Source organism: Manis javanica, chromosome X, assembly GCF_040802235.1.
Source record: "Manis javanica isolate MJ-LG chromosome X, MJ_LKY, whole genome shotgun sequence".
Classification (NCBI taxonomy): domain Eukaryota; kingdom Metazoa; phylum Chordata; class Mammalia; order Pholidota; family Manidae; genus Manis; species Manis javanica.
In genome coordinates this window covers 109,238,861-109,262,460 of record NC_133174.1, presented here as the reverse complement: position 1 = coordinate 109,262,460, position 23,600 = coordinate 109,238,861, and the positions used below count along the sequence as shown (strand labels likewise).

The following is a 23,600-nucleotide window of genomic DNA, read 5'->3' as shown; positions in this document are numbered from 1 at the left end:
CACCATACTCAACTCAAAATGGATTAGACTTGAATGTAGGACTTGACATCAAATACTTGAAGAAAACATATGGGAAAGGGCTCTTTACATCGGTATGGCCATTGATTGATTTATTTTTATATGACACCAAAAGCGCAGGCAGTGGAAGCAAAAATAGACAAGTGGAATTGCATCAAATTAAAAAGCTTCTGCACAGCAAAGGAAACAACCAACAGAGTGAAAAAGTAACCTCCAGAATGAGAGAAAACATTTGCAAACCATATATCTGATAGGGGCTTAATATCCAAAATAAATAAAGAATGAATACTAATCAGTAGCAAAACAAAACAAAACAAAAAACAAACTTGATGTAAAAATGGACAAAGGTCCTGAATAGACATTTTTCCAAAGAAGACAAAGAAATGGCCAACAGGAATGTGAAAATGTATGCAACATCACTAATCATTATGGAAATGCAAATCAAAATGACAAAGAGACATTTGCCTCATAACTGTTAGGATGGCTATTTTCAAAAAGACAGAAGATAGCAAGTGTTGGTGAGGATGCGGACAAAAGGGAACCCTTGTACTCTGTTGGTGGGAATGTAAATTGGTACAATTGTATGGAGAACAGTGTGGAGGTGCTTCAAAATTTTAAAACTAGAACTACCATATGATCTAGAAATCCCACTTCTAAGTACATACCTAAAGGAAATTAAAAATATCTCAAAGGTATGTCTGCCCTCCCGTGTTCATTGCAGCATTATTAACAGTAGCCAAGATATGGAAATAACCTAAATGTCCACCAATGGATGAATGGATAAAGAAGATGTGGTATGTATCCATGGTGGAATATTATTCTGCCTTTAAAAAGTGAAAGTCTGGTCATTTGTGACAACATTGATGGAGCCAGAGGACATTATGCTAAATGAAATAGGTCAGACACAGAAAGACAAATACTGCATGATCTCACTTATATGTGGGTTCTTAAACAGTCAAGTTCCTAGAAGCAGGAAGTAGAATGGTGGTTACCAGAGCTGGAGGGAGGGGGAAATGGCAAGATGGTCATGGGGTACAAAGTCTCAGTTCTGCAAAATGATTAAGTTCTGGAGATACAATGCAGGGCAATGTGTCTGTAGTTACAAATACTGTATTGTTTTGTTGAAATTGGCTAAAAAGATAGGTCTTAAGTGTTTTTTCCAGACAAAAAATAGTAATTATGGGAGATGATATGTTAATTACATTGATTGTGACAATTACTTCACAGTATACATTGTGATTTTATTATTCAACCTTTGTTAAGTAGAGCCCTGGAGTGTCAGATTTTGAGCCTTGATTCAACAAAATAACACAAGGGAATTGAAATAGTTTATTATTCATAGGTCTTAGAGGAAGTACACTGCATGCTTGAAGGGGCCACATGGGGAGTTCAAGACTGGGTGCAGGTAGAGCAGAAGGACCTGAGGCATATGACTTTATTAGAGTCGGTGGGTGGAGTGCTTTGGGGTTCTTGGACTAAGGTCAGATTGGTCAATTTAAATTAAAAAAAGTAGGGTTTTGGAAGGTTTTAGAAGGGGTATTGTCTACGATGAACACAAGGGGAAGGTGCTGGGAGGCAGGGGAGACTGTTTATTACAATGGCTATTGGGCAAGTCATATCAGAAACTTAAATTTACTTGTTTGTGACACTGCAGGTAGGGGCTAATGTCAGTTGAAGGCCCCTTCATTGAAGGCTGCTCGGCCAAACTAAATGGATGCTGAGGCAACAATATCATAGAGTAGTTCAGCTGAACTCTTGATATACAGCTTGTCATATATGTATATACCTTAAATGCACTCAATTTTTATTTGTCAGTCATACCTCAAGATGGAAAAAGAATCTATTGATACTCTCCATTTTCCTAAATGAATACAGAAAAATGAATCACTGAAAAACAATAATGCTCATTTAATTAAAAAAGAAATGTGGTCGCACCATTTTACTTTATCACCAGCAGTGTATGAGGGATCCAATTTCTCCATATCCTTGCCAACACTGTCATTGATTATTGTCATGCTAGTATATGTGAACAAAAAGGTATCTCATTAAGGTTTTATTTGCATTTCCCTGATTACTAAATGCTATTGAGCATCTTTTTATGTGCATATTGCTGATGTGTGTATCTACTTTTGAAAAATATTCAAGATCATTTGCCCAGTGTTTAAACCAGGTTATATTTTTTTATTATTGAGTTGTTTATTCTAGAGACTCATCCCTCATCAGAAATATAGTTTGCAAATATTTTCTTTCATTCTGTGGGTTGTCTCTTTACTATCTTGATAGTGTCCTTTACAACACAAATATTTTTATGTTTGTAAAAGTCCAAATGGTGTGGTGGGACAGGAAATAAAAAATCTTTAAGATGCCAGTCTTTAATGCATAAGTTTTAAGTGGTACTCATTACACAGTGAGTCCCTCATTTTAATTTATTATCCTAAGGAGCATGGGAGTACAACATGTCCTCAGGTGAGGTGGTAATTAAAAAGAAAGAGTCATACTGACAGTGATGTAGATATTCAACTTGGTTCAAAAGAGCTCAGGTGCATTAGCAGATCAGATTCCAAGACGCCAGCCACTACCATCACCATCCCCAACACATACATGCACCACTTTAAAAGGGGAACTGAATCAAGAAAAGGGTAAAGGAGGTAACATTGATGAAGGGTTGCTCTACAATATCCATCATATTCTAGGTCTCCCATTTAATTCTTAAAACAAGCATAACAGCAGAAGTAGTAGCATTCTAATAAGTGGGAGTCCTGGGGCTCAAGTAACTTGCTTACGCTTCTATGGCTAACTAATGGATGAATGGAGTTTTTAAACTAGGGTCTGACCACAAAGTCCATCCTTTAACTACTAGAGGACACCATTTCATGCAGTATTTGAAAGGTGTTAGTGAATATGTTTTCACCTTTCTTTCCATTGTTTATTTTTACCATATCATTCATTTGCCAAGGGAAACCGAAGGTGTAAAGTACCTGCATCGTGCTTGCCCTATATCAGGTGCCCAACAGATGTTATTTTCATTCCCTTCCCTAATCAATCTTTTTGAAGGCAGTTTATTGACCTATACGTTTTGGGTCACTTGCCACATAAATAGTTGTTATTTTAGCATCCTTAGATTTTAAAAAACATGCAAAAATAGAATGGCTTCAGCAAACCTTTGAAATGAAGGTTGGTCTTAACACTAACACACACACATGCACATATGGACAAATTATATACCTGTATGGTATGCTCATAACACATGCGTTATTCTAACACTTGCTTTAAAAAAACAATAGATTTATTGAGATAAAATTCACCTACTATATAAGTCACCCACTTAAAGAGAAAGTTTTTAGTACATTCACAGATATATGCAGCCTCCACCATGGCCAGGTAGAGAAAATTTTTATCATCGCTAAAAGAAAGTTATTACCCTTTAACCTTCATCCAGCAATCATCCTGCATGCCAACCCCAGCCCTTGGCCACTGCTGATGTACTTTGTCTCCATAGATTTGTCCCTTACAGACATTTCATGTCAGTGTAATTGTGTAATATATTGCCTTTTTATGTTTGGCTTCTTTCACTTAGCATAATATTTTCTAGGTTTATCCATGTTCTAGCATGAATAGGTACTTAATTCCTTTTTGTGGCTGAATAATATTCTATTATGTGGATATACCTTATTTAGTCATCAGGGGATGGACATTGGGATTGATTCTACTTTTTGGCTATGTGAATAATACTGCTATGAATATTCATATGAAAGTTTTATGTGAACATTTATTTTCAGTTCTTTTGAGTGGAATTTCATTTCTTTGGGAGTGGAATCACTGGGTCATATGGAAACTGTGTTTAGCAGAAACTTGCAGACTGTTTTCCAAAGCAGCTGTATCATTTTATATTCCCACCAGCAGTGTGTCAGGGTTCCAATTTTTCTATATGCTCTCCAAAATGTATGTCTATTTTATTATAGACATCTTTGTGAGTGTGAGGTTGTATCAATTCCCTAATGACTAATAGTGTTGAGCATCCTTTGTGCATGTAAATTTGATGACATTTAACTTTTATTGAGTACCTGCGTTTGCAAAGTGTCGTGGTACTGTGGGGAATATAGATGGAATTAGGGGTACAAATAAACCACATGGAAGATGAAGGTCTAGAGGGGTTTTTAAGCTGGCCCTGGCTTTAATTCTGAATTCAGCCATGTGTAGGATATGTGATCATGGGCAGGTAATTCAATCCTTCTATGCCTCATATTCTTCAGTTGTAAAATGAATTTAATAGTACATAATCTCACAGAGAAGTCATATGAATTAAATGAGATAATTCAAACATCTGTGGCATCCCTACTTTGTGCCTTGCATTCATATGTATACTCATGTGCGAATAAATGAGGTTTATGTAAGTGCCTGGCCCAAAGCCTGGCTCCACTTGTTATACTAGTAGTGCTGGTAACAACGAGGTAGCAATGATGAAAGCGTTGATGGGGAAATCAGTTAAAGTGTTCTTGGATACTGTCCCATGTTACTGTAATGAGAGATCATTTAACTTTAGAGGGAGGTATTTTAAGCAGACTTAAAAGCTGAGTTGGAATAGAAGGTTGTCTTAGGCGCAGTACATCTAATCTAGACCGTACTCCTTAAAACAAATCATTAGCTTTTTCCAGAAAGCTGTGAGTCTCTGCTGTGAGTCTGTGTGTGCATGTTCACCCACAGTCATGTTAGCACTAATTGGCATCCAGATAGGCAGGTCGAGCCAGGAGATCAAGGACTGACAGGTGAGAGTGCTGGGCCTTTGGTGAGGGCAGAGACATGTTGGCAGGAGGCAAGAGTAAAGAGCTCACCTGCCACTGTTGTGTCTGCTGTTTGGAGAAACAAGATAGCCATTATGGACACCAACTTGATAGCTTTACAAAATCACAAAAATTATTATGGGGATGAAGTTAGGAAATCAGTCTGGGTACCAGTTCTCAAGACGCAGTTTCCTCCTGAAGGTGCTTTTAAGAATGTTGTGTAGGATCTATAGGTTTTGCATTTCTTTACTGTGAAATAGCCCAGTGTATTTAAAAACTAAAAGCACAGTAGCTAATTGATAGGTAAAGTAGAAAATGTCTAATCATGCAATCAGCAGTTCTGGGGATAATGTTTTTAAAATAATTCCAGATGGAAAAAAGCATTTTGCCATGCATATGGCTGGATGAGTTTTCAAATCAACACCTTGAAAGGCTGATTTATATTTCAGTGACTTGGACAGGTGTCTGTAATAGCAAAAAGAGGTTAGGTGAATAATTAAGCACAAGTGAACTTTACTCTTGGGATAGTTAAAATGTGAAAATGTCATCACAGAAGATAATTTATTTGTACTAATAATACCCATACATATTTTTATAATGCTTACTATGAAAAGATAAGTGAAGTGATAATTATTGCAATTTGCCTTATAAGCATATTCAGTGCCTTATTTATTTATTTTTTTATTTTGGTATCATTAATCTACAATTACATGAAGAACATTAGGTTTACTAGGCTCCCCTGATATTCAGTTTTATATGAAGATTTTCCATGGAATTTCTTCAAGTATGTTTCTCAGTTCATTTTTAGTATGATTGGATTTGTGAAAAAATAGTATGGTAGGCAAAATTTTTTAGAATGTTTTTAACATAAAACATTCACCACTGCACTGTATTCACATTGTGTGTGCATAACTGCATTATAATCAAAACGTATGTTGACATGTTTTTTAGGGAAACGTATATTTTCTCATTACATAAATTTGAGTAAAACCTGAAAACTGTAAACAAACAGCAGCTGTCTTGAAGGCTGTCCATTTTCTCAAACATAATCACTTAAAACATTGCCAATCTGGTAGGCAAACCTTCATTTTTTTTTTGTATTTCTTTTTGTATTTGTAGTGATTTTGAAATCACTTTCATTTTTCATCCCTTTTGTATGTCTTTTATAAGCTATAAAAGCCTGTTTCTCAACCCTTTTTTGATGCTACCTGTGGCAAATATTTTCAGTCATGAATTTCTGGCTTTGTATTATGCTTAAGTAGGCCTTTTCAAACCTAGAGGTCAGACAAATTTCAGCCAGTTGTTCTATTGTCTGGTTTTGTTTGTTTGTCCTTATTTAATGCTTGAGTAACAATACGGATAACATCAATATGACATTTTGTGTTTTCACATGCATTTCATGTAATTGTCTAAATCTTACAAGAGTTCTGCTAGCTGGGCACCTTTATTATCCTATATCCCATTTCTGAGAAGAAAAGCGATTGTTCATTAGGCTGTGGAGCACAACTATATTCTGACTCCATATTTTATGCTTTCATCGTATTCATTCTGCATATTTTCATTGATTTGGGGTCTGCAGAGAGCCCTCAGATTACCTAAAAGCCCTGTTAGCCCTGTTGGATATTCAACTAATGAAAAAAATGATTAGCAAGACTCAATAACAGTAAAGAAGGAAATCGTTTGGCATAGGATTGTTTTTAAAGAGTGGTTTTTAGGAGTATTACATGGTTGTAAAATTTAGGAAAATATCAAAATACAGATAGTAGAAAATTCAAAGTATCTCTCATTATCTCACCACCTAGATATAAACATGATGACATTTCTGTATATAGTCTTCCCATTTTGGCTTATTTCTGTGTGTGTGTGTGTGTGTGTGTGTGTGTGTGTGTGTGTGTGTGTGTGTGTGTATTTTTTGATCTGATAAGGAAAAATTCTGAAATGTCCTAAATTAAGGGACATGAAGGCCAGAGAATGAGGGAGAAAGAGACAAGGGAAGGTCATCAGTCAATAACCATGGGCCACAGCTCACCAGAAATCCCACATTCCTGGATGCAGTCATTCCAATAATCATCTAGAAGGTTCCGAGGACCACCACATCCCCCTTGTGCATGACAAGTGTCTGACCATCAGCAACCAATCCACGAGCCTTCTCTGTGCACTAAACACCTTTCCCTGGGCTTTCCCCCTTCTCATTATCCCGCCTTCCTTATCTGTAGCCAATGTGAATTTAACAAATTTTCTTTGCATGAGACCACTCAGAAATGTCCTGTTTCTTGGGTCTGGCGGACAAGTTGTTTCTGTGAACTGGCCTTGCTGCTGGGGAAGCAGAAACTTCCTGTCCACAAGTCAGTCCTTTCTGGATGCATCTGTAAAGGCTCCATAAACCCTTTTATTTCAGAGCTCTCCTGCTCTCTAGAGTTTTTGATTTGTCAGGTAATACCATGTATATGATAGTGCATCTTGTTTTCCCCACTTAATATTTATAAAAATATCTCCATATAGTTAAATATTGCTAGTTTATATGATTTAATAGGCACCTAATAGAACTAGTCATCTACCGTTCCACCTTTTGTTTTCTATTTTTCAACCACTATAAAAAATGTACTAAATATCCTTTGCTTATTATTTGTTATAAAGTTCAGTTTCTTGGTCAAAGGCTATTCATCTTTAAGGTTATATGATGCAAATTTTCCAAATGCTTTTCAGAAAGTATGTTTACTTGTCCTTGACCTCCCTTATCCATTGGACTGTGAACTTGAAATATGTAGACGCAGCCTGGTACCTGTCATACAATAGAATCTTAATAAATACTTGTTGAATGATCAGGTAAATAGGTAATGAGGAGAGAGAGAAAAGAAGAGTGAGGAAAACAGGGGGAGAGTGAAGGCCTGATAATGTGAGGGAAAATGAAGCATGTATATTCATACAGATCAAACTGGGCCTTGAGACTATGCTGAGTATTGGCCCCTCAGGACTATCTCTGTGTGGCATCTTTACCAACCAATGTATGAAAGAATACAACTGCCATTTAATAAATCTTCTTTGTGTGGAGAAGGTGTACAAGCAAACAGAAACTTCTTTCTCTGGGTCTGATGTCCTCTAACAATCAACCCTTGTCTTTTCTCCTTTGTGGATGCCACACTAGACTTCCAAATTCTTCTTCCATTATAACTCTCAAGTTTTGTCCCATGCTAGATCTACTTTTGCATAAACAAAGACCCAATAATGAGCATTTCCAACAAGAGCCATTTACCTCAGGCCTATGTCTTTAGCAACTCAGAGAACAGATGGAAATTTGAAATGGCCTTTCTTTAACCAAAAGTAGATAAATGTTTCAGGTGTGGTTCCATCCAGGGCCACAGCTAACCGTGGGGATATGGGTTTCTTTTCCTTGTACTTACACTAAAAAATACCCAACATTTTGTTAAACATGCAAAACAGAGCAATATGTATTTATCTTTGCAGTCGGCCATGTCAAAAATTCTCTGCAGTTTCTCTTTGTCTACTTAGAAGTCTTCATCATCTGTAGTCACCTGCTCTACCCAATGGCTTCCTGCTCGTTTCTCCTCCCGCTCCTATTAGACTGAGAAAGGTTTCAGTGATGGTGTCGAACTTTGATCATATGAATGGCTGATGACACATTTTCGCTCCTTTGATGGCTCAGTCAGGCATTCAGATTTTAAGTCATTTAGCTCCATTTGTGACCTATACCATTTTATCATGTGAAAGGAATTTCAGGCCTTAGCAAGCAGGTGAAGAGGGGCATTCTAAATAACTGGAGACCCTGCAGTCACATGAGGCTCTGTGATGTGTCCTCTCAGAGAAGTGGTGTGGGAGGAGGTCAGAAAGGATGACATGTGATCTCTTCCCAAGAAGCCCCCAGGAGGGAAGGCGCCCTTGTCAGCCTGGAGCGGAATCCTTTCTGGTAGGTGCTGGCATCAGAAAAGCCTGGAGCCTGTTGTCCTTGGCTTGTAAGACCAGTAACCTGCCTGAAAGTGTTTATATTTGGCAGTATCTGAAAGTAAGTCGATTATCCCTTATTTGTCCTCTCCTCTGAGAAACCCAGATGCAGAGTTCACATTTTCTAGCATTTTGATGTTTAGTGAGTAATTAATAAGAGCTTTGAACTAGCACATCTTTATCTGATATCCTCAAATGAAACCCTCACCTCTTCTGTTATACCCTCCTCTGAGAATGTGGTTTCTGACAAATCGGGCTATAATCTTTGTCATTACGTTGGTGGGCGTGGTTGTGCTCTTTAAACAGTGAGATGAACATATGCAGCTCTAGTGTTTACTGGAGGTAGGTGGGAAGTAGTAAAAGGCTTAGGCCAAGGTTGTGGATTCCACAAGAGCCCCTCTATTCTTGAATGCTATCAGCCTGTGGACTCAGACTGTTACTTTCTGTTTGAGAGGACCATTGGCTGTGGTATTTAAACTTACTCTGCAGCTGCTGGTGGTGTGGGAGAGGTAGCCCAAGGAGCTATGGGATTTTCATGGGATTTTTCTGGGGGGTGTAAAAATCCTGACAATGCCTTTGAAAAGTCTCCTATGCTGCTTTGTATTCCTGGCTGCACACTAGGTTATCATAAAGGGATATGTGGAGGTATTTTATGCTCTTGCTACTGCATACATTTTTCTTTCTTTTTTTTTTACTTGTAGGGATAAAAATAAAATCTAAAATTTGGTCATCTTTTATATACTTCTGGTTTTAGTATTAGGACTCGAGTATGGGAAGGTAGTAACACTTCAGCCATGTCTGTTTTTCAGAAATGTTTTTCATTGCCCTCTGAAATTCTAATTAGAAGACCAGTGAGCTAAGAGAGAGTTTATTAGGGGTAAAATGCTCCTCACTACAATGGTATTAGGATCTACAATGTGGGCTGAATATCTTACAGTCATCCTCCACCAATATAGCACTTACTGTATTTGCTCATTCATTCAGCAAATGAATTGACCACCTGCTATGTGCCAGGCACTGTGTTATGGATTCAGAGTGAGGGTAGTACTGTGCCAGTGTTCCTTTTCTGTCACTGCTATAACAAATTGCTACAAACTTAGTGCCTTCAAGCAATACAGATTTATTATCTTACAGTTCTGGAGATCAGAAATTCTAAAAATGCCAAGATGTTGGCAGGGCTGTGTTCCTTCTGGCAGGTGTAGGGGAGAATTTGTTTTCTTGCCTTTCCCACCTTCTAGAGGCCATTTATTTCTTGGCTCATGGCCTCTTCCTCCATCTTCAAAGATAGCGGCTTGGCATCTTCTCTCCTACCTGACCTCTGCTTTTGTCTTTACACAGTCTTTATGTATCTGATCCTTCTGTCTCCTTATAAGGATGCTTGTGATTATCCTAGATTACCCAAGTGGGACCAATATAATCTCCCCATCTCAAGGCCCATAACCTTATTAAGTACTACAAAGTCCCTTTTGCCTTGTAAGGGTAGCATATTCAAAGGTTCTGGGGATTAGGATTTGGACATCTTTGGTTGGGGGTTGGTGTTATTGAGCCTACCACAGTGCCCCTGCCCTTGAATGAACTGGTTCATAAAATAACGTAATAGACATTAAACAAATTTTTGGAATTACCTGTGATAAATTATAATATTTTGCATGAGTTTTTATGGGAACCCCAAAGAAAGGATGTCAGACTCCACCCTGAGGTAGTGTTTTACACAGGAGATATTTATATTGAGTCTTAAAAGAAGATGAGTTCAGTAAATGAAGAAAGAAAGGGCTCAGGAGACAGAGGGAGAACCAGGTTTGAAAGAACATGACTTTCACAGGCAATAAGGAGCAGTTCAGTGTGACTGAGGTGTAGGAGACCTGCGACGTGTTGCCAGAGGATGGGGCCAGACAGGCAAGACTTGGGGCCAGATGAAGAAGCAATTTTGTACCTGGACACCATAATATCAGGTTTGTATGTTATTTTCCTTTAGACAGTGAGAACCATGGAAATAATAAGTATCTCCGAAAAACCACACTGGGTGTAGTATGGAGAACACCTGGCTGGAGGAGGAGAGGATAAAATGAAGGCAGGAGGTTACTGTTCTTCTGGTAAGAAGTCTGAACAAAGGGACATACTATCAGTATAACCATGGTTAAATCAACAAGCTGCTTTATTTAAATACTTTTTTGCAGGTTGAATAATGGCCTCCAAAGATACGAGGTACTAATACATACAACCTATAAATGTTCCTGATTTGGAAAAAGGGTTTTTGTGGATGGAGTTAATTTAAGGATGTGGAGATGAAGAGATTTTCCTGGATTCTCTGGGTGGGCCCTGAAAGAAATCACATGTATCCTTATATAAGGGAAGTAGAGTGAGATGACAGACAGAAAGGAGGAGACAAGGCGGCCATAGAGGCTGAGACTAGAGTGAGTGGCCACAAGCCAAGGAATGCTAGCAGCTGCCAGAAGGTGCCAGAGGCGAGGAGCAGATTCTCACTGAGAGTCACAGGAGCGAACATGGCTCTGGCTCACCTTGATCTTGGCATAGAGGAACTGATTTTGGACTTCTGATTGCACAAACTGTGAGGCAATATATTTCTGGGTTGGTTCATTTTGTTTTTTAAGGTACTAGATTCCTGGTAATTTGTTACAACAGGCACCAAAAAATGATAACCTACTTTACTCTGAATGGACATGTCCCATGGCTGCCTAGATATGCTTAGGGCATTATCATGCTCAGAATTCTATCCCAACTTTATATTATGCACTTCTCCCAAACACCTACACTTTTTAGTCTTCATAGTGAAGCACTTAATGGGGAAATGCATGTCTCTATTTTACATAAATGGGGAAACCATTTTATAGCTCTTGGTACAAGTCTTGTTATGCTCTATTTAAATATGTATTTTTAGAGTTTTGTCTTATGAAGTTGAGGTGATGTGTGCAGCAGAAACAAAATGTTAGCTGGGGTTGATGGATCAGCAAGCTTATCCTGAATGGTGGCACCCTTATGAACTGACACATTATTGGGAGAATATTTGGAAAAATCTTCAGCTTTAGCTCTCATGGTACTTTGAAGAAGTTGCCGTTCCCAGGGGGGCAGCTATAGTGCATTTCAGAAGAGAATCTTTCATGTGTCTGTAAAGTTTTCATATATGCAAATCAGATTCTGGCCATATTTTATTTAATGGGTTGTAAAATTGTATGCATATTAAAGAAGCACTGAATGGAATTAACCTGTAAATGAGAGGCAGTAAAGTAGAATATAAGGAGCAAGGGCCCTCAGGTCAACAGAAGTTTTTCCAACTTCAGGGCAACTATTAACAAGATGAGAACCTCAATTTATTCATCAGTGAAAGGGGGTTAATAATAGTACCTGCTTCACCAGGTTGTTGCTACAACTGGATGAAATAAAACATACAACGCAAGTGGCATAGCTTTTGACACATGGAAAACACTCAATGAATATTTGGGGTTCTTATTAAAATGAGAGTCATAATAATAGTGATGACATTCTTTTTGTTATCTCATAGTGCTATATGCTGAGTTAACCATTTAGAGCAGCATCTGTAGAAAATTCTGGAAATGTACAAACACTATGTTAGTAACTGAGTTTTGAAGGTGGTTTAAGCCCTGAGCCAATAGCCCTTTTGACTATACTACTGCCTTACTTCCAGGAGGAAGCAGAGCTATTAATAAGAACACCCTGCCTGTGATAAGAGGAATTAGTAGGAGTAGGCCTGGACTTAATGATTAGACTTACTCTACCGTGGTGGTGGGGAAAGCTGGCCGGGAAGGACTTGGCATGTTCATGACCAGTGTTAACAGGCAGGACTATGAACAATACAAGACAGTGGTTCATTAAGTGCTACATTATGTAATACACATTAAGTGCTGTGATGGATCAAAGAAGTTCTGGAGTAGCTAAGAGAAGCCTGAGGAAGTAAATTAAGCTGGTTATTGAAGGAAGAGGAGGAGTTGAGTGGAGCAGGAAACGTTTTAGCCAGGGGCCACAGTATGAGTAAAACTAAAACACCACACAGTGGTCCTAATTTCACCAGCTTGTCCAGCTATTTCACCAACTCCATCTGTATCTCTACTATATGGTATAGCTTCAAATTAGAGTTCTTTGTGTAATTGTATATAAGTTCCTTGAGAGCAGGGATTGGGACTTACTCATCTCATACACCCTGAAAAAACATGCTAAGAGCTTCGATATAGTAGATGCTCTCAAATTTTTTATACTGAATAATATTGATCTCTGTGTTCTCTGTGTTCCCTGAGAACTCTCAAAACTGGAGTGGTAATAATACTCATGTTGTACAGAGCCATATAATGTTGGAACTAAAGAGCCTTGTAGTTTGTCCAAATATTCTACGTCTTCTACCCTTTTTCCTTATTTGCTTGTCTGAGGAAATGTGGCTCATTGCTGGATATACAGTAGGTGCTTACAAATATAAAGAGAAAATCGTAATTCTCAAATGGACTATTAACAAATTGGTGCCAAACATGATTTGTACAGATGCATATAAAAGCCTTTTATTAAATGATTCAAACTGTGATGTCAACTACAATTTTGTACTAAAAAATCAGTTTTAGTATTAAGCTCTGTGTAAGTCTCTGTACTTAAGCAGGTACTGATGGGAAATTTCCAAATAACCCATCTTGTTTAGAAACAGATGAGTTTCTCCATATGGGCAGTAAAACATGTATTTATATATTTCTGGCACGATTATTTTTATTTGTCTGTCTTTCTCACTAATTATAAAAGCCATCAGGCCAAAGACTCCATTCTCCACCATTTTATAACCACCTGTACTGAGCTGTACAGTGATCTCTGCTCATTCCCAGAACTTAGTAAATACTGACTTACTAAAAGACAGTGACCTCAACAGGGTTGGTGGTGACAGAAATATTTGGCAAGAACTGTTAGGCAATAGTAAATTCTGGTTCTTTTGAAGAGAGAAAGTAAGGAGCAGAGACAATATTAGAGGTTGGGTTCTGAAGCCTAGTTTTCTTTGTTGTAGATAAACTGGCAACTTTCTTTTAATCTCACTTAGATTCTATCAAAAACATATCTCTCACAGTTCTTTGTGTTTGTTGATGATGGTTAAGTAGAATCATTTCCACTCCTTCTTCACTGATTTCTGCTGTATGCAGGTTGCATAAATCCTGCATTGATTACTTGTCTATGGCTTGGTCCACAATTATGGAATTTTTTAAATCCTACATAACTCTAGGAAGGGGCCTCAGTTTTATTTGTGCATTGGATTCTAAGTGACAAAGCAGATTATCCCAGAATGGAAGTTATTTCATATATTTGATGACATTATTTTTCAGGAACCTGCTGTGTTTTGCCACTCAGCCGAATACACAACCCACCCACCCCCAACCAATAAAGCACATAGTGGGTAAAGTACAAATCTCACTTTATAATTGGAGACTTCTAAGCACTGAGTATATGAAGCTTAAGTGTAAGGTCAGTAAGAAAATAACTGTCACCAAAGAAAGGGCAGTCTCTGTGTCTATGTAGAAAAGCATCATATGAACCAATTTCACTGCAAAGTGTGCTATTTAATAAGCTAGAAGATTTAGCTTCAGTTAAAGAAAACACAAACATACAGCTGTTTGTTAGCAGTTATTCAACTGGTCTATCATTTGTGAGTGTCCATGTTTTATGGATGAGTTATATAATGAAGCCCTACTAATCTTTTCCTGAGTATTTCCTTTTAGTTATATCCCTAACTATGGTTAAACTAAATGAAAATAACACACGTGAATTATTAATTGATTTTTAATATGGGCAATTTCTGGATGATACCATATGGCTAGCTCAAATCTCTCCCTCTTTGACACACACACACACACACACACACACACTGAATCTATATAATTTACCTAAGACTAGCCACCAGATTTTCCATACATTTTTCAGATAACAACTGAAATCTGAATTGTGTAGAACTAGCATTTGCTGGTTAACTGTGTTCATTTTCCCTTTGCAACTGACAAAATCCTGGAGTGAGCTTTGAGGCATTTAGAAGAGCGTTCTAGTCTCCACTCCATTGCCTGCCTCTTGGTAGTTTTACTATAGGTTTTAAGGGCCTTGAAGCATTCACTGTGGCCAAAGCAGGCCAGAAACCACCTACAAATAGGGCATTAGGACTCTGATTTCGGTTTTCAGCAGTTTGAAATTGGAGCTGGGATTGAGAGCATCAGCACTCTAGACCATGCTTCTAGAGTTTCTCCAGGGCCTATAGACCTTCCTACTCTGCCAAACAGAAATTGCCCTTGCTCTCCACAGGAACTCTGTGCTCCTGAATCACCACTCTGGTCTTCTCCTTTGGAACATAGCATACCAGGCTGTTGAGAAATAATTACATCAATCTGGTAGCAGAAGCAGCTGTCATTACTCACTATGCTAATGAAAATTATGTTGATTCCAAGATAGACTTCCTGGAGAACCTAATTATACAACAGCACTACAACAGAAAGCAATTTGAAGGATAATGTTCATTGTCAAGCATCAGACAATAAACAGCTTTAGCAGGTGATTGAATGCCCCAAAGAACTGGAAACATTTGATCACTGTAAAGGCACCTATTATAAATCTTCTCAATCCTGAATGGTGGATCGCATGACACAAAAAAAGAGTATGCAATAAAATATATTAAACCATTCCTTCAACCCATGCATGTACAAGGCTGAGTTATATTTTCTCAACCCTGGCTCAGTAGTCACTTACTAGCTATAAAAACGGGCAAATTGGTTTGAGTCTCAGTTTCATTATCTGTAAAATGAGGATGATAATTACTGTTCTACCTAACTTACAGGTATATTTTTAGTATCAAATTAAAGAATTCTTGTAAAAGAACTTTGTAATAATACCGTGATGGAACAATTTTCTTTATAGATGAGCTTCATATCTTTCTGAACTTTATGGAGGGGGTGAGTGAAAGAAAGGAGGCTTATTCCCCCTCTCCACTGATATCCCCATGTTCACAACTGTCCGTGCAAAGGAAATAGGATGGGAATATATTGCAAAATATGATTCTCATAATCAGCAAATGCAGAAACATTGCTTCAGTGCTTAATATGAGACAGCTCTATAGAAATAAAAAACAAGAATAAAATATGGTCTCTATTGTTAAAGAAGTTTGTTGAGTGTGATATGGCAAAAGGAACACACACTAAACTAACGGTTTTCAGTGTGGTATAGAGATTCCCAAGAACCTTTAGGGGAATCTAAAAGATTGATTACATTTTCGTTATAATACTAAGATATTATTTGCTTTCTTCACTCGTCATCTTTCATGAGTATACAGTGGAATTTTCCAGAGGCTACATGATGTGCAGTACACAGCAGATTGCATGCAGAAACATATCCAATAACCCAGCTGTGTTTTATTAAGCCACATATCAAAGAGATTTTTTAAATGTAAAACAATGCCACTCTTCTCACTAACTTTTATTTTGGGAAGTTTTTTTTCATAAAATGCCATTTATATTAACACATAATGGGTCTATTACTTGAAATGCAATTAAAGAAACATTTTTTAAATTCCAGTTTTAATTCCAAACATGGTGAATATCAAAAGATATAACCCATATAAGTAAAAGCTTTCTTGGAGAGGGCTCTATATTTTAAAAGTTGTGAGAGGGCCCCAAGACTAAAGTTGGAGCACCAGTGAAGTGAACAATACACTCTAAGCACTAATCTATATGCTGCTGGCTGTGGGAATTGCTAGGAAATTGCTGCTCAGTGTGGTCTGTGGACTAACAGCATTAGCCTCACCTAGAAGCTTGTTAGTATAGTGAATTTCAAGTTATCTGCCTTTTAATAAGATCCACCATACTCCCAATGATAGATATACATATATATTTAAAGTTTGAGGAGTACTGGGCTAGATGATATGAGGATGGCTTTGCAGAAAAACAGGCCAGGGACTCAGTCTACAAGTTAAAGTTTCACACGCTAGCTTATGTTCTAGACTACTTGTCTTGAATCCTGTGTGATCATTAGAATCACTTGGGAGATGTTTCATAAAATCCACAAATTCCTAATGAGAATTGGTACATCTTTCGTGGACGGGTATTTGACAATACTTGTTAAAATAAAAAAATTCACAAACCTTTTTATCAGGAAATTCCATTTCCAGGAATTTATACTATGGAGACATTTGCACATGTGCAAATATCCTAAGTATGAGAAGATTCACTGTGGCATTGTTTGGTAATAGCAAAAAGTGGGGAAGAAAATCTCAATCTCCAGAAGTAGGAGTTTAAGTATGTCATTGCTTATGCGAACTATGAAATGCTGTAAAACTGTTATACAAAGGAACACCACTTTTTTTTCTTTTGTAACAACATGGAACAATTTCAAAACATGGGAAATGGATAGAGCTAGGTGCAAAGCAGCATATATTGCTTGACATTCTTTGTAATAAAATATATATACACCTCAGTGAAATAAGCCAGGCAGAGAAAGACAAGTACCAAATGATTTCACTCATCTGTGGAATATAAGAACAAAGCAAAAACTGAAGGAACAAAACAGCAGCAGACTCACAGAAGCCAAGAATGGACCAACAGTTACCAAAAGGAAAGGGACTGGGGAGGAAGGGTGAAAAGGGAGGGGTAAGGGGAATAACGGGCATTACAATTAGTGCACATAACATGAGGGGGACACAGGAAAGGCAGTATAGCATAGAGAAGACAAGTAGTGACTTTATACCACCTTACTATGCTGATTGACAGTGACTGTAATGGAGTATGTGGTGGGGACTTGATAATGGGGGGAATCTAGTAAGCACAATGTTGCTCATGTAATTGTATATTAATGATACAAAAATATATATATATATTTACATATATTTGCTTGAATGTACATAGTTTTCATAAAATACTCAAGAAACTGGTAACAGTACATTCACTTGGTAACAGTGGTTTTCTTGGACAGGTGAACTAGAGGAGGAGAATGAAGATTACTGTTTATTGCATACCAAAAATTGTATGTGTGCCTTCTGGATTTAGAACCATGTTTGTGCATTGCCTATTACAAATAAATCCCTAAGTAATTGAGTATTCTGATTCAACAGGTAGAGGTGGGGCTTATGAATGTTTATTTGGGGAACAAATACAGTACAAGCTCCCCAAGTTTGGAAGTCTTGAATTTACTGACAGTCACTCAGCTCTCTTCTCCATGAGCCCATCACTGTGGTAAATAAAAGGGGGTGTGTATGCTCTTACTTTCCTCTCACTGTTGATGGTACTGCTCATTTCTTCCAGAAAATGAGAATTTTAGCCTCAACCCTGTTTGAAAACTGGGACTAGCAGAGAGTAGACAGTCATCACCAGGTGTTTTCTCTGAATTTGTATAGAGTTTTATGTAATTATTTTTGGCACCTATCTTTAGGTATACAATAAAACACTGTCTTGTAGAAGTTGTTTTCTAATTAAAATCTGATGTTATGTTTAGAGATGTAAAGATTTGGGAGTTGATTTTTTTTTCCTACAAATATTTCTTGTACAAAACACGTTCTTAGATTTTTCCCCCTCCCAGCTTTTATATTATTAATGTCCATTAGGAAGGAGGATGTTGTACTTTTATTGAGACAGAAGATTAATATATGGGAAATTGGCTTAAGTGTATGTGCAATGGGTTTTTGTGTGTATATACACATATGCATGTCTAAGTTTACAGCTTTCAACTCAGAGGTACAAGACAACTTTGTGTAAGACCTCTTCTTTCTCTGGAACTCTTACTCCCATAACTGTAAAGAGAATGGCTTCATTTGGAATCAAGTGTGGTATACTGGTTTTCCCCTCAAAAAGAAGTAGTCTAGATGCAAACTTGCTCAGTTTAGCAAAGCTTCCCCATGATCCTAAGATTGGGTCATGTTTTAGCTCATCTCGAGTTTCCTATTTCATTAAGCTGAGCTGCTATCAATAGACTGTACTTTCTTATCATTTTCAAATCCTTCTCACTTTTCTCCCAGTTTATAAGGAGGACCTGCTTTATCTGGGAGTATTTGTCTGATGTATTGATTCTTGACAAATGGGAGGAATGCAAATGGAAGGACGTTAAACAGATTGTTAACAAGGTGTTTGGGGTGCATAAGGAGATGAGAAGCTACCCTAACACAGGACTAACTATACAAATTAAGGTCATAATGGAAGGTCATAAATCCTCCCTATTCGCTCTCTGGTTGTTATGATGATGGGAAGGTGCTGACCTGGAAAGGGGGTTATGCAGTCTTACAATGAGAACATGAAGTTTTCTCTAATATGAGTCTTTTAAAAAATAACAGGCTGTGGAGCTAGGCACAAAACTATCTTACTCCAATGGCAAGACAGGAAAAACATCAGTGAGAAGCTTTTCTAGGAGGAAAAAAGGGTTGGGGTGGGAAGAAACTTTGGGAGGTGATGATATGTTTATGGCTTTGATGGTGGTAATAGTTTCACAGGCGTGTACTTAGCCCCAAACTCATTGAGATGTATATATTAAATATGTACACTTTTATATGTATATATAAAAGCTCTTCTGATCCTGCCAGCCAAACTTATGTCTGACTTCACAGAGGTGTTCCAGAACCACTAAATGGGCAATGACTGCAGAATACAGGGACCCTGTACTTGTAATAGATAAGAGCATGGGATTGACTCAGTTTCATCATTTCTTATTTTTGAAACCTCCTGTTTTATGTCATTGAGCATTGGTGATAATGTATGTATCTAGGAAGAGTGTGAAATCCTAACATTTTACAATTGTATAAAACAGGAAAGCAAAAGAAATTTTCCTTGATTTTGTTAGAGAATTTTCTTGCTTTGTAGGTGACCTTGCTTTATGTCACATATCTAATTATGTATTTTTGTTTGGGAGTTAAATGTTTATTTCCTTGCAGCTAGGGGAAAAAACAACTGTAATTCCATGTCACATTATTTTTCACCGAGTTGTTTATTGTTGGACCAGCTTCACCTTAAATAGTAGCTCTATGAAATCACAAGTGTGACCGTATGTCATTTGCAAGGCAAGGGCAAGTTATTAATATATTTAAATAAAATTGATTTATGATTGGTCAAGGTAAAAAACATTTTTATGTCTGAAATGTATTCTGTCAGTTCTGAGATTTGTTGGCCACTGGGAAATTCATGCTAGACTGCTTTAAGATTCTGGAAGGAAATAAACTTAGCTCACATATATATGTGTATACACACACACACACACACACACACACACATATATATATATACTGTTCTCATTCTATAGAACATGAGGATTATTTATCATTCTGTATCAATATAGGCACGTCCCAGTTGTAAATTTTGAGCTGTGGGTGCATCAAATCCCAAAGCACTGATGTGACTGTGAGAAGGTAAACCAGTGTCCCACATTGTTAGAGGCAACAGTCCTATCCTTTTTACCTTAGTGCCAAATATTAAGGCCAAAGGTCCCACAAATTCTTTATATGCTGTACAATGTCTTTGGATCCCCTTTTACATAATGTGTGCTGCCCCAATTGTCTGGATCATTCCCAGGAGTAAGCAATTTAAAATAGAAATGGTTTTGACGAATAAGAGAGAAGCTTCTAGAATTTGGAGCTGTGAACTCCCCAAGGCCTAATAGGGTATTATATGTGATGAAGTGTTAGAAGTTAATTGCAAGATTGTGTTAAACCTGATGTTTTCATGTTGAGAAGAAGGCACAAAACACAGACATAATGACAAATTGGATTGTTTTAAGAGGAAAAACTGTAGTGGTGAATGGAATCAGTGCATCTCTGTTATAGGAAAATCACTTGAAGGCCTTTAAAAGGTTTAGTATACAAAAATGAAGACACAAATTTAAGTGTGGGCAGAGGAACGTAAAGGTAAGGTGAGAGGATAGCTATTTCCCCAGGTCTGGAGGTCTTATACAGGAAAAGGGATTCAATTTCTCATTTGTGACCTTAAGAATTATAATTGGGAGCAATAGGAAGTCCCAATTTACCAGGCGGTAGTGAATTCTCACCTAATTCTGGATATTTTAGGGGGGTAATTAAACTTGAGAGGGGTAGTTGAACTAGAAAATTTCATTTTGATCCCCTTTATTTACTCACATAAACATACTAGTTGCATAAAGTTTGTTTACTAATATAAATACACTAGTTACATGAAATTATAACTAGAATTAATGTAGGAAATTGAGTGTGCTTTCTTAAATTGAAGTCACCTTCCAGGTCGAAAAACCACTAGCAAACTGGAAAAAAAATACATTAAAGATAAGAGCTAAAATCCCTACTATGCAAAATAATAATAGACAACAAACAAACCCAAAAGATAGGCAAAGAATATAAAAGATAAATTTATACTAAAAAGAATATAAATAATATAATAAATATAATATAAACATATAGCACTTACACTAGGCACTTTTCCGAGTGCTAAATTCACCTAGACTTAAAAACATTTAAATCGAGTATTATTATCTTCTCCATTATACAGATGAATGAAAACCGAGGCAGAGAATATTATTAAGTACATTGTCCAATGTCAAATAAATAGTGATTGTGGAGCAGGTATGTGACTCTATGATGTCTTGGCTCTGAAATCTGTATTCTTACTCATTATTATATACCACAGGCTCGCAAAGCTTTTTCTGTAAGGACCAGATAGTAAATACTTCAGGTCTTTTTAGACCTGTCCTATCCAACTTCACTGTTGCACTGACAAAGCAGTCAGGGATACTATGTAAAAGAATGGATGTAGCTGTGTTCCAAAAATTTTATGGACATATTAATTTGAATTTCACACAATTTTTATGTGTCATAAAATAATTCTTCAGGTATATTTACTGACCATTCAAAAACATAAAACCATTCATTCCCAGCTTACAAGCCATATAATAAAGGGAGGTAGGCCAGATTGGGCACACAGGCTGATTTTGACCTGTGGCCTATAATTGGCTGACCCCTTTTCCATACTGTCACTGGGTATAGTGCATGAAATGACCAATAAACATATGGAAATATGACAGTTCATTAGAAATGAAAGGACTGCAAACAAAAAACAAGATATAATGAAAAACTCATCATACTCAAAAGATTAAAGTAGGAGGATAAATTAGTGTGACCTTCCTGGTGGGAGCAGGGAGCAATTTGACAGTATAATAAAAAATTATAATGTGTATCCACATTGACCCAGCAGTTCGATTTCTAAGCTTTATCTCAACGAAGGAATCAGTCAAGTACACAAAGTATATATGCTTCATGGATCTCTGTTTATAATACAATATTTCATAGGAAGTTATTTAAATAAATTATGGTGTATTGTTACAGTTGAATAATATCTGTTTAAAATGATATTTATTGATATAGAGAAAGTGTCCTAATATGTTATTGAAGGGAGGGAGCAAAAGGTTACAAAAGAGCATCTATAGGATAAAATTTTTTAATGGCTTTGTATGTGGGCCTACCTCATTTTATTGCACTTTGCAGATATTGCATTTTTTTTTTACAAATTGAAGGTTTGTGGCAATCCTATGTCAAGCAAGTGTATCATCGCCATTTTTCCACCAGCAGTTGCTCATTTCATGCCCCTGTTTCACATTTTGGTAATTCTCAACAATATTTCAAACTTCCTGTATTTGTTATGGTGATCTGTGATCAGTGATTATGACTGGCTGAAAGCTCAGGTGATGGTTAGTGTTTTTCTAGCAATAAAATATTTTTAAATTAAGTTCTATACATTCATTTTTAGACATCATGCTACTGCTTGCTTAACAGACTACAAATACAGTGTAAACAGAAGTTTTCTATGCACTGGGAAACAAAGAACTCATTTGACTCTCTTCATTGTGACATTTGCTTTATTGCTGTGGTCTGGAACAGAGCCTGCAAGATCTCCTAGGTGTGCCTGTACATGCCAGTGGAGATGTGGGGAGGTTCTGTTTATTGGACTGTTTACAGTGGTCATCTCTAGGCAGTTAAGTTTGGGGTGATTTTGTCCTTTGGAGGAGGGGGTGTTAATTTTTTTCTATAAACTATTCTGTGTTGCTTCAGTTTTTAACCATAGTTTCTGTATTATTTTCAGTTTGAACAAACATAGTAAGGCTTGACATGAAATACCTACCATACTTTGATCCATAACTAACAGTCTGTGGTCACCTCCAGTCACCCCAGTTCTACCTCAGGCCTTGGCATTTGTCCTCACTGCTTTACAAAGAAGTCTTAAAGCCATGTTGTTTTCTGGTCCATCTTCATTGCCTCCCGATTTCCATCATCATATCCTAATTTCTTGGCTCTTTCTACTGGCTCTGAGGAAATCCTTCCCACTCGCCTCACCCTTACCAGTTCTCTGGGGTTGGGCAAGATCGCAGAGACTTTCAGTTCCAGGTAACAGGGAATAAAGCTGGGAGACTCTAACCCTCATCACTTCCCAGTACTACTTCTGGAATCCCCTCTCTCTGTCTTACCATTCTTTATAAGTCATTGCGCTGTCTTTTGATCCCCAGGAATGCTTATATCCTCCCCAAGGGCTTCCATATTTGGCTGAGAAGTTTCTCCTCCATTCTGCAGTACAGCTTCACCTTTGATGCCCTGAAAACATATGGAATAATTCTAAAGACCGTTGTTTCCTTAAACATTGCTATGGCTTTAGATCCTCCCTCAAATAGCAGTTATGTTTTGAGTTTTCCACTGGCTCAGGAAACTTAAGGTCATGCTAGGTCTATTCCAATGAACCTCAACACTTTCCTTTCAGGTAAACTTTGTATTTTAACTAGCCCCTTACCCTCAGGTCTTTGGGCTCCAGTGGTGACCTAGATACCCTGGATTTGTGCTGGCTCCTGCAGATGACAGGAAGGCACTGCTTTCCA

At 37.4% G+C, this 23,600-nt stretch overlaps 1 protein-coding gene across 1 annotated transcript in view; it reads left to right on the top strand.

Annotated features, from left to right (window-relative positions):
* Nucleotides 1–4,630: 4,630 nt before the first annotated feature.
* The window catches only part of CT83 (cancer/testis antigen 83), a 227,791-nt gene continuing 208,821 nt past the window's right edge, over nt 4,631–23,600 (top strand). The window contains exon 1 of the mRNA XM_073227858.1: nt 4,631–4,784. The gene's annotated coding sequence lies outside the window, so the exon portion shown is untranslated. The remainder of the gene's footprint in view (nt 4,785–23,600) is intronic.